This window comes from Capra hircus, chromosome 18 (assembly GCF_001704415.2).
Source record: "Capra hircus breed San Clemente chromosome 18, ASM170441v1, whole genome shotgun sequence".
In the NCBI taxonomy this organism is placed as follows: domain Eukaryota; kingdom Metazoa; phylum Chordata; class Mammalia; order Artiodactyla; family Bovidae; genus Capra; species Capra hircus.
The window spans coordinates 7,393,894-7,415,842 of record NC_030825.1 but is presented as its reverse complement, the minus strand read 5'-3'; the positions used below and the strand labels follow the sequence as shown (position 1 = coordinate 7,415,842).

General features: G+C 48.2%; 1 protein-coding gene across 1 annotated transcript in view; it reads left to right on the top strand.

Annotated features, from left to right (window-relative positions):
• Positions 1-21,949, top strand: part of MAF (MAF bZIP transcription factor) — a 352,919-nt gene that overhangs the window by 329,982 nt on the left and 988 nt on the right. The gene's annotated exons all lie outside the window — the stretch shown is intronic.

The following is a 21,949-nucleotide window of genomic DNA, read 5'->3' as shown; positions in this document are numbered from 1 at the left end:
CCCGCTGCTGCTAGGGAGGGTCGGCTGGCGGCAGCCAGGACGCCCAGCAGTCTGCACACGGCCACCGTGACTTCCACGGCACCGACAAGCGGTGCCTCGGGAACTCTCTGCATGGACTGTTTTGGGCTGTTCTGGCAAAAACCCTCTTCCCTGCCCCCCGATGCTGGTTCACCAAGTGCCTAATTTCACAAAGCTCAGCAAAGAAGAGGCAGTTACTGTGTCACTTACCATATCACACTGGGTTCCACTGGGCGAGCCCGGAGGAAAAGCAAGGTTCCTAGGACACACACTGGGATTAGCAGAGAGGAAGAGGAGGTGTCTTCTCTGTGCATATGGGGTTCACTTCTAGAATGAAAAGATCATAGGTTTGTCTTCTCTTCCCTATTCATTTTTCTTTTCCCCACCGATATGCCATTTATTTCCAGATGCCTTTTTCTTCCTAAACTATTCTTGGGACACACTTTCTGAATATTATTCCTGGGCCTGTCGAAATGTCACCACCTCAGGGAGGCCCTCCCTGATCACCCGTTCTCATGCGGTCCTCTCTCCCACTTCTCCATTTTTCTCTATTCCATCATCGTGGCGTATTTTCTTGGTGACACTTATCAGTAGCTGATGCTGATGTTTTCTTCTTTATTGATTGATTTTGAGTGTTTGTCTACAGAATGTGAGTTCCATGGGAACAAGAGACATCTGGGAGGTTAAAACAGTACCTGCTGCAGAGTCAGGAGTAAAACTTATTGAAAGGTGGATGGAGAGGTGGAGGGGTGGATGGATGCGTAGCTGGATGAACGGGTGGGTAGGTGGATGTACAGAGAGATGTGTGGATGGATAGGCAGGTGGATGAACATACAGAATTGCCAATTTGTGTAGCCTTTTGCTGTTGTTCAGTTGCTAAGTCATGTCCAACTCTGTGACCCCATAGACTGCAACATGCTAGGCTTCCCTGTCCTCCACTGTCTCCAGAGTTTGCTCAAACTCATGTCCATTGGATAACCTTTACTCTTTGGCATTTTCTCAGGTCAAGTTCAGATGTTAAATCCCTGGATGCAGTTTCATCCCCCACTGACTATTTTCCACATGTCAACATCAACTGATGTCCCACGAAACCCACTGAAACTCACTTAGAAATTAACCATTTCTTGTTGGAAATTAGATTCCTATCCAATTTTCATGTTTCTACTCCTTTTTCCCCTCTTTCCCCTCCTTAACACCAAACTGAAGAGTATACCAAAATAGTTAAATATGTGCCCAAAACAAAACTCCTTGGCTAACTGCAAGGAGATCCAACCAGTCCATTCTGAAGGAGATCAGCCCTGGGATTTCTTTGGAAGGACTGATGCTAAAGCTGAAACTCCAGTACTTTGGCCACCTCCTGCGAAGAGTTGACTCATTGGAAAAGACTCTGATGCTGGGAGGGATTGGGGGCAGGAGAAGAAGGGGACGACCGAGGATGAGATGGCTGGATGGCATCCCCAACTCGATGGACATGAGTCTGAGTGAACTCCGGGAGTTGGTGATGGACAGGGAGGCCTGGCGTGCTGCAATTCATGGGGTCGCAAAGAGTCAGACACGACTGAGCAACTGAACTGAACCAAACCAAACAAGCAAAGAGGACTCAAACTTTCTTTTTCGTGTCCATTTTTTATGGGTACCTGTGTGAGGGGTCAGTGTGTTTTTGGAATCCAGGGCCATGAGGTAAGAGAGAGGGCTGGATGGTGAGTTTGGTGAAACTTGTAGGTAAGGAGAGAAACACTGTAAGGCAAGGGGAGATTCAGATAGGTAAGCGATTTCTGCTTAAAAAGCAGACAACCCCTGTGTAAAATTGAGATAACCAAAAGTAGTCCCTCACACATTAGTATAAAATGTTTAGGTAGGTGTGCCTGCTGCTTCCCGGCACACGGGAGGACAGGGATTTCTTGTTCAGGTGGAAGAGAGGGATGATGAGTGGGCTGCAGAAGGCAGGTGGGGTCGTGGTGGGGGTCCGCGTGGATGCGGAGCTCAGGCCGAATGGCACCGGGCAGGGAATTCCCTGGCGGCCCAGCAGTTAGGGCTCTGCACTGCCTCTGCAGGGGAACGGGTTCAAGCCCTGCTTGGGGAGCGAAGAACCTGAATGCCACTAGGGGGGCAGCCCAAGGAGGGGAAAGGCAGCGGGCAGACAGCAGGGCAGAGGGATGTGGAACAATGTGGAACCAGGAAGACTGTCTCCCAGTCTTGTTAAAGTACTCCTGGGTCTAGGCAGCTTTGGCTTTGAAAGGCAGCCCAGCCATGTCAGTCTCTATATGGTCTTCCTCGACTCATGCCCACCACGAGGGCCCGGAACATCCCATCGCCCCACTGCCCTTGGGCTGTTGTCTCCTTCGATGTCCTCTGCCAAAAAGAGAGGAGGGGGTCCAGGGCCATCCCTGACAATCAATCTAGACAATAATTTGGGTAAATCCTTTGCTGAGCCTTCCTGGTATTGTTTCAGCCCTCTCCCAGACCTCACACCTCCATCAGGCTTCCACGTGCTGGCATCATTGTTTAATCACCAGTCTTGCCTTCCAATGCTTTAGCACAAGGGCTGAGCATCTTCATCAGCATTTCCTTACTGCCGTCACCCCTGGCACAGCAAGGCCCCTGCTTTTCCATCAGTTCAGACAGTAGATGTGCTTGGAGCAGCCACAATCTGCTGGGGCTGTGGCAGATTCTGGGGATTTCAGCAGTAAACTTAGGGGTGGCCCTCACAAGTTTACTGGCTATTGGGGGGGTACAGACAGCACGCCAGTAGCCCAAACACAAATATGTGATGACCAATGGTGAGCTGTACTATGGAAGACATGATCAGAGTCCAGACACGATCCTGGACTGAATGATCCGGGGGGGCTTCTTGGTGGACGTGACGGCTCATTCTTGGAATAACAGGCTGTTTGTTGAGAATCTGGAATTTACCTTCATTCACCCAACCCTGCCATTCAGTGGCCTAGAATCTGAATGTTGGAGGTCTGTTCCCTGCAAACAACAGCCCTGAGAATGCCACCGTCAGCTTCAGCGGTGAGGTGACCAGCTCATCCTCGTTCGTCCTGGACCTCTCCACTTTTAGCATGCCTAGTCTCACGTCCCCGGAAACCCCACAGTCCCGAGCAAAGCAGGAAGTTGGTGACATGACTCCTTCAGCGCCACCAGACCGCGTTCGCTTCTGCACCTGGCTTAGGAGCACGGGGCTCCTGTGCAGAGACTCCAGCTCAGCAGAATTCCAGGGGCCGTGCGGGGAGAGTCTGGTAGGACAGGGAGTGACAAAGTCAGGGGCTGCAAACCAAAACGCCGGACTCAGCCTTCCTCGTTTCAGCGGGTCAGTGCTACAGACCCAGCCTCGGGCAGAGTGACAGACCACAACAGGGCCGTGAGCAGGGGCGTGGGGCGAGAAGCCAGACCTGCAGGAATCTGGTGTCCGGATCTCGCCGGCCTGTGGCCAGCACGGTCAGGGCGACAGGAAGAGACAGGAAGAGATTTCATCTCCACTGGGTCCCCTTCGAGCCCTCACTTCCCCTGGTGACCACTTGCCACGTGCTCAGAGAAAGCAAGGCCAGGGCCACAGAGAGGAACCGGGGGGTGGGGCGTGGGTTCAAGTTCAGATCCTGTAACCCCTGAGAGAGAAGAGTTCCCACCTGCCTTGAGTGGCCAGATTAAGCAAACAAAAAGACACCCAGTTAAATCCAAATTTCAGATAAATGATGACTGACTTTTTTTAGCGCAAGTATATCCTATTATTGTGTGGGATTGCTTGTAAAAAAAAAATGACTTGTTGCTGAGTTGGCATTCAAATTAAATTGAATGTCCTGCATCTGAATCTCAACCCCGTTCCCCATTTCTGGAGAACCACTGTTCCTGGCACCTGGTGCCCCAAATGCGTCAGGCCCCAGATACAATAATGGTAACAGTTCGGCAGCTATAATGCCAAGCGTTACGTTTTAGCGGAAGTTCACAGAATGGTCCAAACCCTACTTTTTCCAACACATGGCCATAGGCGATCCATATTTCCATCCATGAACATTTCGGTTGCTGCCACGTCTTGGCTACTGTAGACAGTGCTGCTTCGAACATAGGGGTGCCTGTGTCCTTTTGATTCACAGTTCTGTCTGGATCCTGTGGTGACTCTGTCTCTAGTTTTACGTCCGTACAGTTTTCCGTAGTGATTGAACCAACTTACATTCCCTCCAGCAGTGTAGGAGGGTTCTCTTTTCTCCACAGCCTCTCCAGCATTTTTAGCGATGGCCATTCTGACCAGTGTGAGGTCCGTATGAGGGCTTCCCCGTGGCTCAGCAGCAAAGAATCTGCCTGCAACGCAGGAGCTACAGGAGACACAGGTTCGATCCCTGGGTCAGGAAGATCCCCTGGAGGAGGGCATGGCCACCCACTCCAGTATTCTTGCCTGGAGAATCCCATGGACAGGGCAGCCTGGTGGGCTACAGTCCATGGGGTCGCAAAGACTTGGACACGACTGAAGCGACTTAGCACACACACGTTCTGCCCAGTGGGTGGTGGAACCTCATTGTAGTTGAGTACCTGTGTCTCTCTAATAATTAGCAGTGTTGATCATCTCACATGCACCTATTGGTCGTCTGTGTTTCTTCTTTGGAGAAGGATCTCTTTAGGTCTTCCACCCGTTCCTTTGATTGGGTTGTTGGTTTTGTCGAATTACATGAGGCGTTTGTGTATTTTGGATACTTCGCCGTTGTCAGGCGCAACGTTTGCCAATATCTTCTCCCATTCTGTGGGCTGTCCTTTCATTTTGTTTATGGTTTCCTTTGCTGTGCAAAAACTTTTGTACATTTGATGAGGCCCCATTCGTTTTATTTTTGTTTTTATTTCTATTGCCTTGGGAGGCCATAGACTCTTATATGATTAGACTAAGCATTCAAAATAAACCAAGAGATCAGAGTGACCTCTGGAGTCCCCAGCTCTGTTGGATCCAGTGGAAATCTAAAACCTAAAGAGAGAGGGCACCTCTTTCTACGAACTCAGAAAGAAGCATGAGATTCTATTGTGATCTCTCTTGCAACCAGTGATAACTCGGACTCAAGGAGAACCTGCTGGGCCACTGCAGAGCTGTCTTTGGTGGCGGTGGAGGCTGGACTTTGTCCGAGGGGACCAGAGGCAAGGCTTGACCAAGTCTGTGGGTAACCTGTCACAGTCGAGTCCAAGAAGGAACAGCCTCAGAGAGGGTCAGGATCCTTCAGGGGGTGACACAGGTCAGACTCCAGAAACCAAGAACCACGCGCACAGGCAGGAGCAGAAATGAACAGCAGGGAGACGTGAAGGGCCAGCGAGAGATCCATGCCAGGTCAGCTGAGAACAAGGTCAGGAGGGAAACTGATCCGGTGAAAAACAGGTCCCAGAGTATGACTTGTCCCTTAAGGGGTGGGCTTCCCTGGTGGCTCAGATGGTGAAGTGTCTGCCTGCAATGCAGGAGACCCGGGTTCGATCCCTGGGTCAGGAAGATCCCCTGGAGGAGGAAATGGCAATCCGCTCCAGTACTCTTGCCTGGAAAATTCCATGGATGGAGGAGCCTGGTGGGCTACAGTCCCAGACACGTGTCGGACACGACGGAGCAACTTCACTGGTCTGTATGGGGTGCTAAGACCACGACGCATGGGAAACCTGACTAGACCAGGGGTTCCTTTTTTTAAAATTAAAAAGATTTTAAAAAATTATTAGAGTAGAGTTGCTTTGCACTGTTGCATTAGTTTCAGGTGAACAACAAAGTGATTCAGTTACACATCAGTTCATTCTTTTCATATTGAGGCGAGCTCCGCGTGCTGCACAGTAGGTCCTTGCTGAATATCTACCTTATACACAGCAGTGTGTATCTTACTCTCAAGCTCCCAATTTATCCCTCCCCCCCACACACCATGTTTCCCCTTTGTTAACTGTTAAGTTTGTTTCTGATATCTGTAAATCTGTTTCTACTTTGTAAATAACTTCATTTGTATCATTTACAAAATCAGACTCTATGCATAAGTGATTCTACATACGATGTTTGTCTTTCTGTCTGACTCACTTCACTTAGTATGATGATCTGTAGGTCCATCCGCGAGGCTGCAAATGGCCCCATTTTGGTCTGTTTTACGGGCTGAGTAATACTCCGTTGCACATATGTACTACATCTTTTATCCATTCATCTCTTGAGGGACATTTCTGTCCCCGCGTCTTGGTTATGTGTCTTTCCGAATTACCGTTCGGATATATCCCCAGGAGGACGGTTCCCTTTTCTCCACATCCTCTCCAGAACTTACTGTTGGTAGCTTTTTTGACGATGGCTTCTGACAGGTGTGAGGTGATACCTCACTGTAGTTTTGATTTGTATCTCTCTGATGATTAATGATGTTGACCATCTTCTCATGCAGGTTTTGGTCGTCTGTGCGTCCTCTTTGGAGAAGTGTCTCTGTAGACTTTCAGTCCGTTCTTTCATTGGGTTGATTGGTTCTTTTGCTATAGAGCTGTGTGAGCTGTTTGTATATTTTGAAGACTAATCCCTTGTTGGTCACTTCATTTGCAAATATTATGAGCCCCATCCCCACCCCCTGTCGCCCCCATCCTGTGGGTTGCTAATTGGGGGTAAGTTTGCCCCCGGCAGGATGGTTGGCAACGTCTGGGAACATTTGGGGGTTTCACACAGGTGGGGTGTGAGTCGCGCGGCATCACGTGAGCCGAGGCCAGGCTGCCCCTCACCACGCTGCCTCCTACAGCAGCACCGTGGAACACCCTGCATTGCATGGGACAGCTCCACTCGGCCAAGGATTATCCAACCCCAAACTGAGCTTGAGAAACCCCAGGACAGACTGGGTCAATGGTGTAACAGCACGCTTCCTCCTGAGCGACCTCTGAGGAGGAACTAACCTACCTGGAGCTGCCGGGCTCCACGCTCTGCACGCCCAGCTGCTGTGTGAACAGGCCACTCTCAAAGCTAGAAGGACCACAGAGAGTGAGAAATACGAGGGCGGAGATTCTCTAACCAGTCACCCCCGTGGTCATTTTGCCAAAGTGTATGTTTATTGACCAATTACAGCAGAGATTTACAGAGTGGAATTATGCTTTCACTGAAGTAGGGCCAATACCCTTCCCTCCCAAGCCACGAGTGAGCTCTGTGACCAGGGACAAAGTCAGCTAACAGAGCTGAGTGTTCACGGGGGCCTGGGATTTATACTTTAATTGTTTCCACGGCTCCCTGTCTCACGGAGGTATTTGTCTTGGTACATGACACCAACGGTGTGCCCTAACATTACACAGAGGATTGTGAGGGTTTTTTTTTTTTAATTATTATTTCTTCTGTAATTATAGGCAAGACCAGTTTATTATTGAGAAATCCTTGAAAACATTTTAATTGAAATGGTCAGCAGCCTTTCACTGATCCAGTCCCACAATAGACCCTGGCAACCAAAGTATGTCCAGCTAATGGATTAAGGAGAGTCCCTGTTCTAAACCAGAGCATAAGTGTTATTTAAAATTTTGGATTTAAGTGTTTTTTTTTTTTTTAAGATTTATGGCACAGTTGAAATGAGGTCAAGTAGAAGCACTAAAGAATTTAATTAGAAATGTCTTCGCATGCCCCCTTCCTCTCTGTAAACCCTGCATAGGTTGTCCCTGGAGGGCTTGGAGTCATTCGAGATAGCGTGTACTTATTCTTTCTTTCTTTTTTTAACTCCTAATAAGAAGGAGCTCCGATCTCCTGCCGTGTCTTCAGTGGGGAATGCTGGGGATCTAGACAGCAGAGGCCGAAAAGGGAATAGCAGCAGGGCAAGGAAAGGGACGAGGGCCTTTCAGCTGGCCTCCGCAAAAACATCATTCATTTATACAGGACATTTCCTGAGCACTTTGTCTCAACGCAATGCAAGGGGCTGAGAACCCTGATGGAAGTGAGATGCTATCTGTACTCTCAAAGATCTCCTGGCTGAACGCAACAAACAGGGGACTGACCAAACATGAGAAAACAGGACCGTTGCTTAAACACCTTGGGAAGCATGGGATTCAGTGGAACCCAAGGACAGGAGTGCTGGCCCTTCCCTGGAGAGCTCACTGGAAGGCGTGGCCTGGGATCTGGGCCTTGAAGGGTGTGTAGGAGTTCTCAGTGGACCTAGAGGAGGGAGATGCAGGGAAAGGAGACCCCAGGGAGAGGACACAGCCTGTGCCCTGACTCAGGCATCGGTGAGGATGGCTCAGCAGAGCTGAGTGGTGGCCAAGTGTTCTTCAGGACCTAGAGGCCAACTGGGAGCTACGGCAATTGAGTGTGCTACGGCAGAGGAGAGGCCAGAAAGCCATGCAGTTTGGAAACCAGGTGCTTGAGCTGGGAGCTCTCCTCCTACCCTTTGAAGCTCAGGCTATGCCCCCCTCCCCCCTCCAACATGGACTATGGAAGCGTCAGGGTTTCAGCCCCTGGCTGGGCTCAGTGGAGTTCCGGGATGATCACTAAGGAGGGGTCTTGAGAGGGGACCGGGAAGGGTGCCCGGGCTCTGGGAGGCTTGGCTGGCAGCTGGGGCTGGGAAGGGTGTTTCCTGCCCTTCCTTCTGCTGCCGAATTCTACTGTCAAGGAATAGACCAAATAGCGACCGTGACTGGGACTCTGATCGCTATTGTGTGTGTTAGTCACTTGGTCGTGTCCGACTCTTCGCGACCCCATGGACTGTAGCCCACAAGGCTCCCCTGTCCATGGAATTCTCCAGGCAAGAATACTGGAGCGGGTAGCCTTTCCCTTCTCCAGGGGATCTTTCCAACCCAGGGATTGAAGCCGGGTGTCTTGCATTACAGACAGATTCTTTAGTTCCTGAGCCACCTACTACCAGTGGCTATTGTGTGCCTAGGGTGCTGGGCGTTTTCTCTGTTATGCTGACTATGTTTAACAACCCTGCATGGTCTGAGATTTTTGGAGATTCGATTTCCTTGCTGCTGCAGGGAAGAACTGTTAGCCGGTATTAACTAAATCAATTCCTCTCCCTGCTTACTCTGGAGCCCATGCACGGAGCTGCCCACATGAGAAGCAGCTTGATACAAATCCAGGCTCACAGTTAGACTGGCTGCTTCGGTGGCTGCCACTGTGAGGCCCACATGGGGAAAAAAATCTTCTTTCTCTATACCATAGGTGGCTTCTGTCTTGGGTTTATATTCTCGTGGGCCAGACAGCTTCCAAAGCAGGTGTTAAGAGCGGTAAATTGATTGCCAGTTGATTTGAGGATTCCTCCAGGGCATCCCAAAGTAAACTCTGTGTATGCTTGATGTGTCAGTCAGCTTTTGCTGCATAACAAATCACCCTGTTCCCCCAAAATGTAGCAGCTTAAAGCAGCAATCTTATCTGTCTGTAGGCTGAGGGTCAGCTGATCCAGGCTGGGTGTGGCTCTAGGCTATGTATTGGGTTCATATCTACTTCATATGACTCTCTCTATTTTTTTTTTTTTTTGGACTAGTGGTCCCCTGGGAGTATTCCCCTCATGGTAGGAGGCAGGAGTGTGAAAAGGCAGAGCTAGGAATGCAAGGACACTTTAGTCCCCTTCTTGTCTGTTTGCTCATATCCCACTGCAGAACAGGTTCCATGGCCAAGTCAATGGTGAGGCTCATGTAGCTGAATTGCTTCTTACCCACCTAGGTCAGGACTGACTGAGGCCCTGGGTGGATTCTGCATCTGGGGGTTTCGTATCAGCTAGCCCTCTGCCGCGCGAGCCAAGGCAGGGGCTGTCCCCACCTGCTCAAGGCTGGGACTGAGCTTCACCTGTGTGCATCAACAGGCCTAAGAAACACACCCTGAGGCTCTTTATTTGAAAGGGGCCTGGAGCAGACTTTTGCAAAATAAGTTGCTTTTCTAGATGAATCTAACTCTTCCTGCATTTGAAAAATAAATGTGCACTAAAAGTAATTAACGCATGTTGGTTCATGAATAATACACTATTTTACAACTATTTGCTGAGCATAATGAGACAAGCTACTAAATTGACAATGAATGTTCTATTATGTGATTGCCAACTGTTTTATAAGATATTGAACATATTCATTTCTTCTGCCATCGTGTGTATTATCAAGCTATTGCTTTTTAATAAATTAATTTTCCAGACATCTCTGGGGTCTTTGTTGGAAATCTGGCTGAGGGCGAAAATAAAATTAATTGTGTGGTCTGTGCAGAACTACCACTGTTTGCTGGCTTACAAAGTGTCACCATTGGCTGCCCCCGAAGCAGACCCTGCGTGTGGCACGCAAGTGTGAAGGGAGATGCCTCTTCAGCCCAGGATGGTGTGAAAAGACCCAGTGGTGCCTTGAAAATAAGAAGGTTGCTTCCCCTGTCAAGGTCTTTGGAGGCTGGGCAGATCTGTGTGAGCAGTTTCTTAAAATATTTAATGAAAGCAAAAATTAGCATTCAATCCTATTCTGTTCTGCATACTTATTTTTAAATCTGCTTGTCTACTATTTTTGAAACATCAGTGTTACTTCGTTGGGGAGTTTTCTTGGCATCCCAGCCCCTCCCAGTGAGGCACAGCAGGCTCTTCTCTCTGCTGATCCCACATGTCTGCATTTATCCCGTCAAGGCCCTCATCGCAGGTACCTTCACTATGACACACCCCGGCCCCGCAGCTCTGGGAGAAGGCGTCCACAGCCCTCTGTAGAGGGAACGCTTAGGGCCAGGAGGTAAAGTCCAGCGTGATCTTGACCCCCTGCAGTTGTGTAAGGGTCCTGGATCACTTGTGTTTTGGATCTGCTTCCAGTCCCTAGTCTGAGCTCCAGGGTAACGCAACGCATTTCTTTCTCTGCATTTCATGGCATGACATAGGAACTGCGACAGGAAGTGCTTAACAATTGTTTGCTGAGTGAATACATGACTCATCCTCTATGTTTTGTTCCTGTTCAGTTGCTGACTTGTGTCCAGCTCTTTCTAGCCCCATGGACTGCGGCATTCCTGGCTCCTCTGTCCTCCACTGTCCCCTGGAATTTGCTCAGATTCATGTCCATTGAGTCGGTGATGCTATCTAACCATCTCATCCTGTCATCCCCGTCTCCTCCTGCCCTCAATCTTTCCCAGCATCACAGGCTTTTTCAGAGAGTCAGCTCTTCACATCAGGTGGCCAAAGTATTGGAGCTTCAGCTTCAACATCAGTCCTTCCAACGAATGTTCAGGACTGATCTCCTTTAGAACGGACTGGTTTGATTTCCTTGCAGTCCCAAGGGACTCTCAAGAATCTTCTCCAACACCACAGTTCAAAAGCATCAATTCTTTGGTAATCAACCTTCTTTATGGTCCAACTCTCACATCCATACATGACTACTAGCAAAACGATAGCTTTGACTATACGGACCTTTGTTGGCAAAGTGATATCTCTGCTTTTTAATATACTACATTGATTTTCCATTATTTAGGCAAAGATCCTTCTTCACTGCACGAAAACTAAGAATTGCCTGTCTTTATGGTAACACTTTTCCAACTGTTATTGAACTGGAGTGTGTGATTTCTGAGATTTCTCCTGTGTCTAATCCTATCAAATCCTATCAAATAGGGGTCAGTTTGTGGGGAAAGCTTGGCTGCGTGATCACAGGGTGCCATAGAGAATAACTCTGGACATGTTTATCTGGATATTTTGGTGTTTTCATTAATCTGATTTTTACCAAACCTCACACATGGTCGTGTGACATGGGTGCCAGACAGGGGAGGCTTAAGCCCCAAACCTGTGCCTCATGTTGGGGTAAACATGCTTCTGAGAGTCTTCTGAATAAACTCCCCCATGGTCTAGACTGGATATTGGAATATATCAGGGCTCCAGCTTTCTTTATTTAATAGGGAGATTGTCAAGTTAATTAGGGAACATCCAAATCCTGGAATATGAATCCCACCAAAAGAGGAGTTAATAACATGGAGATGTTCTTGTACAAAGTCTGTACCTATAGAAAAGTTTAAAGCAAGTGTGAGAGTAGGAGGGACCTTAGCCTAGACTCCTGCACCCCGTGCTCATGCCTTGCCGACACAGCCGCTTCAGTAGATCACAGTGCCTTGTGTCCTTTTTATGCATATATTGCCTACGTGGTTGTCTTAACTCCATTATAATACATTTTTTCCTGCTCTCTTTTCACAGTATAATCGTCCTTTCTCTGCTGTGTTGAAGTGAGCCTGTAGACAGAAAGATAGGCAGGCTGATGTCTGAGAGATGCGCAATAATACATAGACAAAAACTGCACTCAAATCAAATGGGCAAAGTGTTTTCCCTCTGCTTGCTGCTGAGGCCTCGGTCTTCTGTCCCACAGTGTAGGTCATTGTATTTTCACGTCTTCCAGCTTTTAGGAGCTAGACCACACTCCTCTAATGCTTTCTCCTGGTGTACCTCTGATATTAGCTTAGAAAGTAAAATGCAGTCGGAACTTACAGCCACTGCTCCCCCTCGAAACCAGGCTGGAATAGCAAAATGGTGCCACATCCCTCCCCATCCTCAGCCGGGTCGTTAAATGATCTCCCAGCCGTGCTGGGCTTGGGGCAGGCCAGCATCCTGTCTCAGAAGAGCCTGCTGGCATGGAGCAAGTCTAGGGGCGGGGCGGGTTCGGTCTGGCTTTTATATCCGGGTGGCGACAGCACCTCTACCCTTCCTCCTGTTCGGCCTGGAAGCTTCTTTTCCCCGTGTTCCCAGCGGTCAGACTAATGCGACTACACCAAAGAACATGACATTTCTGATTTTAATTTGCTTTGGGGGTGATTTTTAACAATAGATATTTGAACCAGACCAGCCTGACAAACTGAAGCCAATTGTAGACACGGGGACAATTGTAGGTTTGGGGCAGAGAAACACGACAGAAGGCGTGCCTGCCCCACAGCATTAGAAAAAGACATCACTCTGGGGAGGAGGGGTCAGGAACACCTTGGCCTCATGCTCACCCTCCCCCCAGAAAGGCGCATCCATGGATCTCAGGAGCCCACCTTGCTGTTAAATAAGTGTCATTTGTCCAGGAGAGCTGGCCTCTCATCCTAGGATGTTAGATTCAGAAAGGCCACTCCACCATGGGAAACTGACATTCATTACAAGCCTCTATTGACCACTGTCCCAGGCTTGACTGATTCTTTCATTTTTAAGAGGAACCACATGTGTCTCTGCCACTGCCAGCGGCACCCACAGAAGCCAGGCCAAAGGACAGAAGTCACGGCTGAATCAGAGTGCCGGAAAGACCTCCCCTTGGCATCGCCTCCTCCTGCGTCCCTTCCTCAGAAAGGTCCTGTGCAATTCAGTTCTAAAAAGTTAACAGGGATGGTTCTCAAAGTGGGTGCTTCTCTACACATTCTTCAGGGGCACAGGACCAAATGCTAACATTCTCAGTGGGTGATTGATGTTTACCTCGGGGTTGCGTGTTTATTATCAGTTTTTTCCCATAAGCAGCTATCCTGCAAATTGATAAGAGCCTTTTAATTAGATGGTAGGGCTGTGGGCTCAACACTGCATGCAAAAGGCCCATAAAAACAGGATGAAATTTAGCAGGCAGGCTGCCTCCGGCTCAGCGCTGCAGAAATCAGCTCCTTCCAGGGGAGGTGAACTGAAGGCCTGTCTCACCGTGAGTCTGGAAGCACCTTCCACCATGACGTGGAGTGATGCAGTCCGAGAAAGGTCTGCTCACGCCGCTTCCCCTGGCTTTCCCTGAGGGAGCTTGCGGGGCAAGTCCCAGGGGATCACACCTGTGGTGTTCTGATTTAGACCCACCGTGGGTGGAGGAATTAGTGTGATGGTTTTCTTAGTTATTCGTATTTCCTTGCTAGATGCTATACTTTGTATACTTTCTTCCCAACTGGAAAGTAACAAAACTCAAAATTTTTACAAATTGAAATGTAGCTGATTTACAATGCTGCATTAAGTCTCAGGTACACAGCAAAGTGATTCAGTTATATAATTTTGTCTCTCTCTGTATATATATATATATTTCTTTTTCATATTCTTTCCCATTATATATCACTACAAGGTACTGGATATAGTTCCCTATGATAAATATAGTAGGTCCTTGGCAATTACCTATTATACATATAATAGCGTACACCCGTGACTTTCAAATCCCTAATCTATCCCTGCCCCCTCCCCACTTTCCCCTTCGGTAACCATGGGTTTGTTTTCTCCGTCTGTGAGTCTACTTACGTTTTGTAAAAATGTTTGTTTGTAGCCTTTTTTAGATTCTATGTGTAAGGGGTATCATATGGTCTTGGTCTTTGTCTGCCTTAATTCAGTTGGTATGATAATCTCTAGATCCAGCCAGGTCGCTGCAAATGGCCTTGTTTTGCTCTTTTTCATGGCTGAGTAGTACTCCATTGTGCACGTGCGCGCGTCTTCTTTATCCATTTCTCTGTCGACGGTCAGGTAGCGTGCTTCCATATCTTAGCCCCCATGAGTGGTGCTGCTGTGAACGTCACAAGTGTGTGTATCTTTTCAAGTCCGTTTTCTCTGGATACATGCCCAGGCGTGGGACTGTGGATCGTACGGTAGCTCTCAGCTTTTTATGGAACTCCACGCTGTTCTCCACGTGGTTGTACCAATTTGCCTTCCCACCGGCAGCGCGGGAGGGCTCCTTTTTCTCCCAGCCTCTCCAGCACGGATTGTTTGCAGACGTGTTGATGCTGGCCGTCCTGACTGGTTGTGAGTATGACAGTGTTGACTTGCAGTCCTCTGATAATCAGTGACGTTGAACAGCTTTCCATGCGCTTTTGGCCACCTGTGCATCTTCTCCGGAGGTGTAAATATTCCCCTTAAGGTTTTTGGATGAGTATATGTGTTTAAAATAACGTAAGACATATAACTTTACTTTTCTAACAGTCTGTTTTCTTAAAACTTTACGTTGACAGAGGTCAGGGAGATAAACAAACAAAATCAATACTTCCATTTATCATTTGGTTCAAACTTTTAGCAAGCAGTAATAAAACAAAAAGTGGAAAGGGACTTGGCGTCTGTCCGCGGTCTGGGCTCTGCAGGGGCTGGGTGTGAGCGCTCAAGGTTAACGGGAGTGCTGAGGTGGGAGGTAAGTCACTCCGACCTTGGCAGCGTTATTGCTGCCGCGGAGGAAAGGCTCTTGCGGAAAGCTGACCCAGCCCAAGCCAGCAGGAGGGGGTGCCTGAGCGGGAGGCGTAGTTCAGACAGAGCTGCCAAGAGACCCCAAGTACTCTCTCACACCTGCCCCTGCGGGATGAGGCCCTCAGACCCCACGCCCTTCCTGCGGAACTCGAAAGCCGTTGCACTGGTGTAGTGTGTCAGCCCGAGAACCTTCTGGAGGATCAGTCACTGGGCCCGAGTCGGCCCACAGCTGAGCCAGAACGCTGCCAGAGGCAACCGGCACGTTTTACAAGCGTTGGCATGTTGTCTGCTTTCATAACTTTTACTTTTAGAATGTTATTGGGCATACTTCCATTGTAGAAAATGCGAGGAACACGGACAGGCATAAAGAGGAAAAGGCACGTATGTGTCCTCTGCCCAGAGACGACCGCTGTTAACACCTCACAGCTCTCTCTCTTGCAATATGTAATTTACATGCACAGAAACACAATACCTTATAGACTTTTATAACCTACATCTTTCACTTAATATGTTAAAAACATCTTTTCACTTAATTGAATTTTTTCCAGAACATCATGGTGGTCAGAGAGCCCTGACCCCAACTGTTGGACATTTAAATTGACCTCAGTTGTTTATCCCTGTCGTTGTTGTTGTCATCATTATTAATCATTGCTTGAAGAAAAACATGTCTCTATATCCCGGAGAGCAAGGCCCTGTTAACAAAACACTATCTTTAAACAACAACAACAACAAAAATACCCAGTGGCCTGTGTTCAAAACATTTGAAATTAAACATATTTAAATCATTTTTAGTAACTGTACTTCTCAGATCCATTAGCATGTTAATGGAGTTTTTGAATGCCCAAACTCCTGATGTGTGTATGCACACACCCATATACACAGTCACACGTATACCTCTGTCATCTGCACAGACTGGGAGAACTGCCCTGCTTTAGAGCTCTAAAATTTAGAAGTTGAATTTCTAGGTCAAGGGGTCTGGAGTTTGTATTACTAGTAATGCTTACTGTGATTTTATTTTAAATAGTACTTCTTAATATCATTGCTAATAATACCAGTTGTTCAGTTGAGATCATGTCTACCTACCTGTCTATATGTTGCTTTTTTCCCATGCTTCTCTATTTTGAGAGTGTGCTGAAACTGTGAAGGCTTTGGAAATACTTAGGGAGATTTATACGGGCTTCTAGAAGGTTCTGGAATCTTGTTCAGGAAATGGGATGGTCTGACTGAAATTCTCCCTAAATCATCCAAGAAGGAATTTAGCCTCTGTCTCTCAAATGAGCTTGAAGGCAGCCACTAGTGAGAGGGAAAAGCTAGGGCTTCATCATCAGCCCTTCACATCTAGGCCCCACCAGGTAAAGCTCCGCCAGGACCGAGTCCAAGGGGCCAGCCCTGCCTCAGCTAACCGTGCCAAGAAGTCTGAACACACGCCGTCCCGGCCAAGACAGTTCTCAGACTTGCTCAGTAGGTCCCAAAACAGCCGCATGGAGAACACCGTGATGCCTTCAAAGGCTGGCAAAACCAGCTGACCCAGAACTGAGCTGGGTTCTGTCGTGCTCAGCCCTTTCTGGTTTCTCTGGCACACCGCTCCTGCCCTCTCCTGTCCTGGTCACAGAAGCAAGAGCTTTCTATCCCAGGAAACTTGCACGGCCAGCCCCGAGAAGAAGGCCGCCAAACCACAGACAGGCAGAGGATCGGGGCAAAATAAACCAACTGCCAGCACGCACACCTGCCCTGCTCCAGGAAACTCCGGGCAGAGGTCAAAACCAGCCCCGTGGGCAGCCCGGAAAAGGTTTCCCGACAGGAGGTAACCCGGAGGCTTAAAAACGCCCCTGTTGTTTGACCCTACATTCCCTTTGGAAATAAATCAAACCGGTCTCCCCAAATCTTATGCACTTCTGTTTATTAAAGCATTCTACGTATTAATGAAAAGACAGCGATGAGGGAAACAGCTCTCCAGTAACAGCGCAAGGCTTGGGTAACTATGGCGCGCCTGCTTGCTGAATGCAGGATCGTAAGGGTAGCAGAAGATGTATCCAGGATTTATTTACTTTAAAATATATAAAACTGTATGTGGAGTATAATTGCATTATATAAAACTGAAAAGATACAAATAAACTCAATTCATTTTTTTAAAAGAGAGAAAGGGAATATACACATCAGAACAGTCACAGTGGTTGTCTTTGAGGGGTGAGACCGTGGGAATATTTGTTTTCCTGATTTCCAAATTTAAATGCTGAACGTACATTTCAACTTTCTAATGAAAACAACAAACAGTAATACATTTTGTAGAAAAAAAATATTATTCAGCAATGATTTCTAAGAACAACTGTATTTAAATACAATGATAGACCTACCCCCACCTTCAACCAATCTCACAAGTCATATTTAAAGAGTAGAGAGAAAAAATAAAACTATATTCAAGTGGATTACTAATGAACACCCATTTGTTCAGCTTAGAAAACCATCTAAACAAGTGTGTACATAGAAAGCAAAACAAGGGAGAAATGAAGTTGGAGGGGTAAGAGAAACCGCAAATGCATCTTGGGGTTGGGACACGGGGCTCAGAGAGATTAAGTGACCGGGACAACATCTCACAGGAACCGGTGGCCCTGATCTCAGGTGGCCTTGGCCTGCAACGGCTTGGAGCGGGTCTCGGGTCCCTAGCCTGAGATGGGCTGTGTCGCGGCAGTGAAAAGCACCGGATCCCAGCCTAGTACTAGACTGGCGGTCAGTGACAAGGGCCCGCGCCTTCCGCTATGCAGGAAGGAATTCCTGCAAAGACAGAAAGCGGTGAAGCAAAGTATCATTAAGAGGAAAAGAAGAGTACAGGACGTGTGGACAGACACACGGGCAGACTCGGGGGGAGAGGCCCTGAGTCGCACCCTTGTGGCAGTTTGCATTACTTTTATGGGGTATTTCTTCCGAGTTTCCTTTGGCCAATCATTCTGATTTGCCTAGTTCACGGTCTGTATTTTGTATATCTCAGGATCCTCCCATGTGTGCACACCCATTTCTTAGCCAAGATGGATTTTACCGAAAAGGCGTCTGGGTAGAACATCCCTTGACATGACTCCTGTTTGGCTTCCAACTAACCTTTTCTGCTCATGTCTGGTCGGGGAGGTCTCCTGACTTTGAGAATGAGAAATATGTGCTGTGGGCAGGGCCCAGCCTTCTCCCTGAATTGTCCTGCTTTTTCTTGTCTTAGAGTTTCAGTCCAGAGGGGATGAATCTCCAATTACTTTACCCTGGAGGGGGCCCATCAGCCTCCTTGAAATATTTGATTTAAATATTTTCCTCACTGGTATAAAGGGGGCAGTGACATTTCATTCACAACTCGTGAGGTTTAAATGAGCAAAAACAGCATTTCAGGTTATGTGTTTTGCACAAAGTACTGGTAAGGTAGTGAACCTCAGATAAAATCAGAAGCGGGAGGAAGGCACAGGGCCTCTTCCATCTCAGTGAGTGGTAAAGGGCATCTGTCTGCATAGACCTATCAAGATGCAGCAGGCCCTGGCCTTGGAAACAGGTCAGCCTAGAGGGGAGACAGTCATTTCCAGCGGTGTGACGCCTAGGAGCAGGCCGCACTTCAGCCAGGAGCCGTTCGGGTTTGGGCCAGCATGCAGATGGGGCCCAGCTCGTGCTAGCCTTGGTGATGGAGAAGGTACCAGAGGCAGGATGCTTACTGCTGGAGGGATGGGATAAAGATGTTCTGGCATGGCTGATGTTTTCCTGCCCAGACAGAATGCAGACTCACCCTAAAATGTCCATTCTAATTACAACTGTGAACTTGGCCCGGTGGAAAAACAGAAGACAAAATGCTTGTACTTCAAATAAGGAGACTGGTTGCTCAGGGGTATTTTATGTAAGTAGTTATAAAGTGACAAAAGGAAGTGAAAATGTTTTTAAAAAAAATTTAAATACCAACACCCAGGGCTGATGAGGTTGTTAAACACACACACACACACATACACACACAACAACCACCACCCAGAAATATGTACCTTCTGCTGGCTGTAAGCCTTCCACATCACACATGGAAGCACGCAGCTAAAGCCAAACAAGAGCTGTTAGACTCGAGAGTTTCAGGGGTGCCTGTGAATGCTGGAGAGGACAGTCAAGAGAAGGGAAGAGCCGGATGAAGACAGACGCTAGCTGCACCATTAAGTGCTAACAGCAGAGACTAGAACTCGCCTGAATGCTCCAGAGCAGGGGATTCCCAGTGACGCCCCAACCCAGCAGGACGACACCAGAGGCCTCCATTAAAATAAGTGACAATGGAGAAAGAAAGTGAGTTTGTGGTGGGGGGGTTGGGGGGGGGCACCAAGGACTATGAAGCAGAGCTGAAAACCTCTGTTAGGACAGTGGTCTCTGACTGAGCCTGACTTTTCCTTTTCAGAAATTGCCTTTATCGTTAGTACAGCGTCTCGTCAAGTACAATTCAGAGAAGTTTGTTTCAGTCATCATGTGGATAATATTTTGTGATATTGTTTATTAATCTAAAATGAATTCAAACTAGTTTGGATACGTGGAAAGGCACAAAAAGTTAACAGGGTAAATATGCTATTTTTTTCTTGAATTAATTTTAAAAGGTTTTAAAAAAAATGTTATTGGAATATAGTTGATTTACAATGTTGTATTAGTTTCAGGTGTAGAACAAAGTGAATCAGTCCCACATATCCGCTCTGTTTCCGATCTTTTCCCACGTAGGCTATTACGGAATCAGTGACTGCAGTTCCCTGCACTCTGCGGTAGGTCCTTGTTACGCGTCTGTTTCACTCGTAGTAGTGTGGATATCTCAGTCCCTCTCTCTTCATCTGTCCTCTGCTCCCCCCTCCCTTCGGTAACCGTAAATTTGGTTTCGAGGATCAGGAAAAAAGTTCGTTTGTATAATGCTGCTATTTTAGATGCTTTTTTAAAAATGTGAGTTTCTTTGGGGATTGTATATATACGTAGACATCTACAGCTGACTCACTCTGCTGCACAGCAGAGACCAACAGCATGCTGCCGAGCAGCTACGCTCCAGCCAAAGGCCACGTAAAAGGTGAGCTTCTCGATGCCGTGCCTGCTGGCGGCCCGGATGCGCAGCCATTTCGCAACAGGCTTCGGGGCCCAGCGCCGACCTGGATGAAAGTAGTCAGGCCCCTTCATGGAGGTTCAAAACAAAACTGCCCATCACCCCATTCTAAAGAGCAAAACCGCAAGCCACAGCTTCAGTCACTGGCGCGGCCGCTTCAGTTTCTTGTTTCCTACTGAGCAGTGGCGGCAAGGTGTCCCTGCGTGAGCTGTGCACGTGGACGCCGGCGGCCTTCGGGTGTCAAAACTCAGGGAGAGCGAGCCGCTCGCTGGAGAAGGCTCCCTCTCGCTGGCCTGGGTGGAGGCCCTGGCCCCGGTGCCATGGTGCCAGACCCTGGCCACCGAGTCCCCTGGAGGCCAAACCTGGGCAGGGAAGCCGGGCGCAGACCTGCTCAGAGCCAAGCAGGAGAGGAGGTCTGCAGGGCCGGGCCCATGCTGCCAGTTCGCGGCTCAGAATGGGCAGGCTTCGCCCCAGACACGGGGCACCGGGAGGAGAGCAGGCCCTGGGCCTGCACAGGCCAGTTTTGCTGTGTGAACAAGCCCCTCATATCCGTCTATTCAGGGACATGTACAGGGTCTGCAGCACCCTTCCTGCAGCGGGGTGTAGCCCGTCGTCCTCGCCCTGCAGGCTGACTGCCCCTCTGGTCCCCAGTCCGGGGGCTGTGGGCAGGCCACTCAATCAGTCTCATCATCTGAGCGCAAAGTGAGAAGGTGGGTGTGACTTTAGCAGAGATTTCCAACTCTGTTTATTGCTACTCCAGACTCCCTACTATTGGGCTTCAGACCCTTCTCTGTCTCCCCCCACAGTTACCTTGTCTGCGTTCAGTTACTTTAGCGGGGTCATCACATAGCCTCTTGTGGGGCGGGGGCCCCAGAGTGGCAGCTGGCACATAATAAACAGCGCCTGCCAACAGCAGTGGTGATTATGGAAGACTAGGTTTACATTACATATACACACACACTTATGCGTACATACACTAACATATACATATGTATTGCATACATGTGTGTTACACATAAATATAACACATATGTGTGTTTCTGTGTTTCTGTGTGATGTGCCAATATATACGCACCATGACAGACGGTAAGAAATAATCCTGGGCTTAAGTAAGCAAAAAACCAAAAAGGAGTGAGGCTTTATGCTGTACACTTGCTCACCTGTCCAGGAATTGCCCCACAGCATCAGCCAAGGAAGTGAGACGTGCCTGGCAGGAGCAGTGACCCACAGGGACTGGCACCGTCTGACCCCGTGGACTCAGGGCGTAAGGGGAGAGAGGAGGGAGGCCTGGCTTTGTTCTGGGCGGGGTCTCTGGTTATCAACAACCTGGAGGACTTTGGGTCAAGCTGATGGTGACCTTGGGTACTGTGACCACTCCTGTAGACCCAGGATCTAGGCATTTTATAGCTCTAACTGTGGGGGGTGTCACCCTAAACTTTGGATTTCCGTAATGTGGTGCTGGGTGCAGGACTGTATGAAGACCTGCTCTGTGTGACTCAGCTTTTCACTGAAGTATAGTTAATTCACAGTGCTGTTAGTTTCTAGTGTATATCAGGGTGGTTCAGATATATGTATTTTCTACTCTAGTTTATTACAAAATATTGACTACAGTTCCCTGTGTTACGTAAGTAGGACATCGTTCTTTGTCTACTTAAATATAGCAGTGTGTATCTGCTAATTTCAGACTCCTGATTTCTCTCTCCTAACCCCTCTTGCTACCCTTTGGTAACCACGAGTTTGTTTCCTATGAGTCTGTGAGTCTGTTTTATAAACAGGTTTGTTTGTACACTTTAGCGTCTACCTATAAGTGAGTGATATATGGTATTTCTCTGAC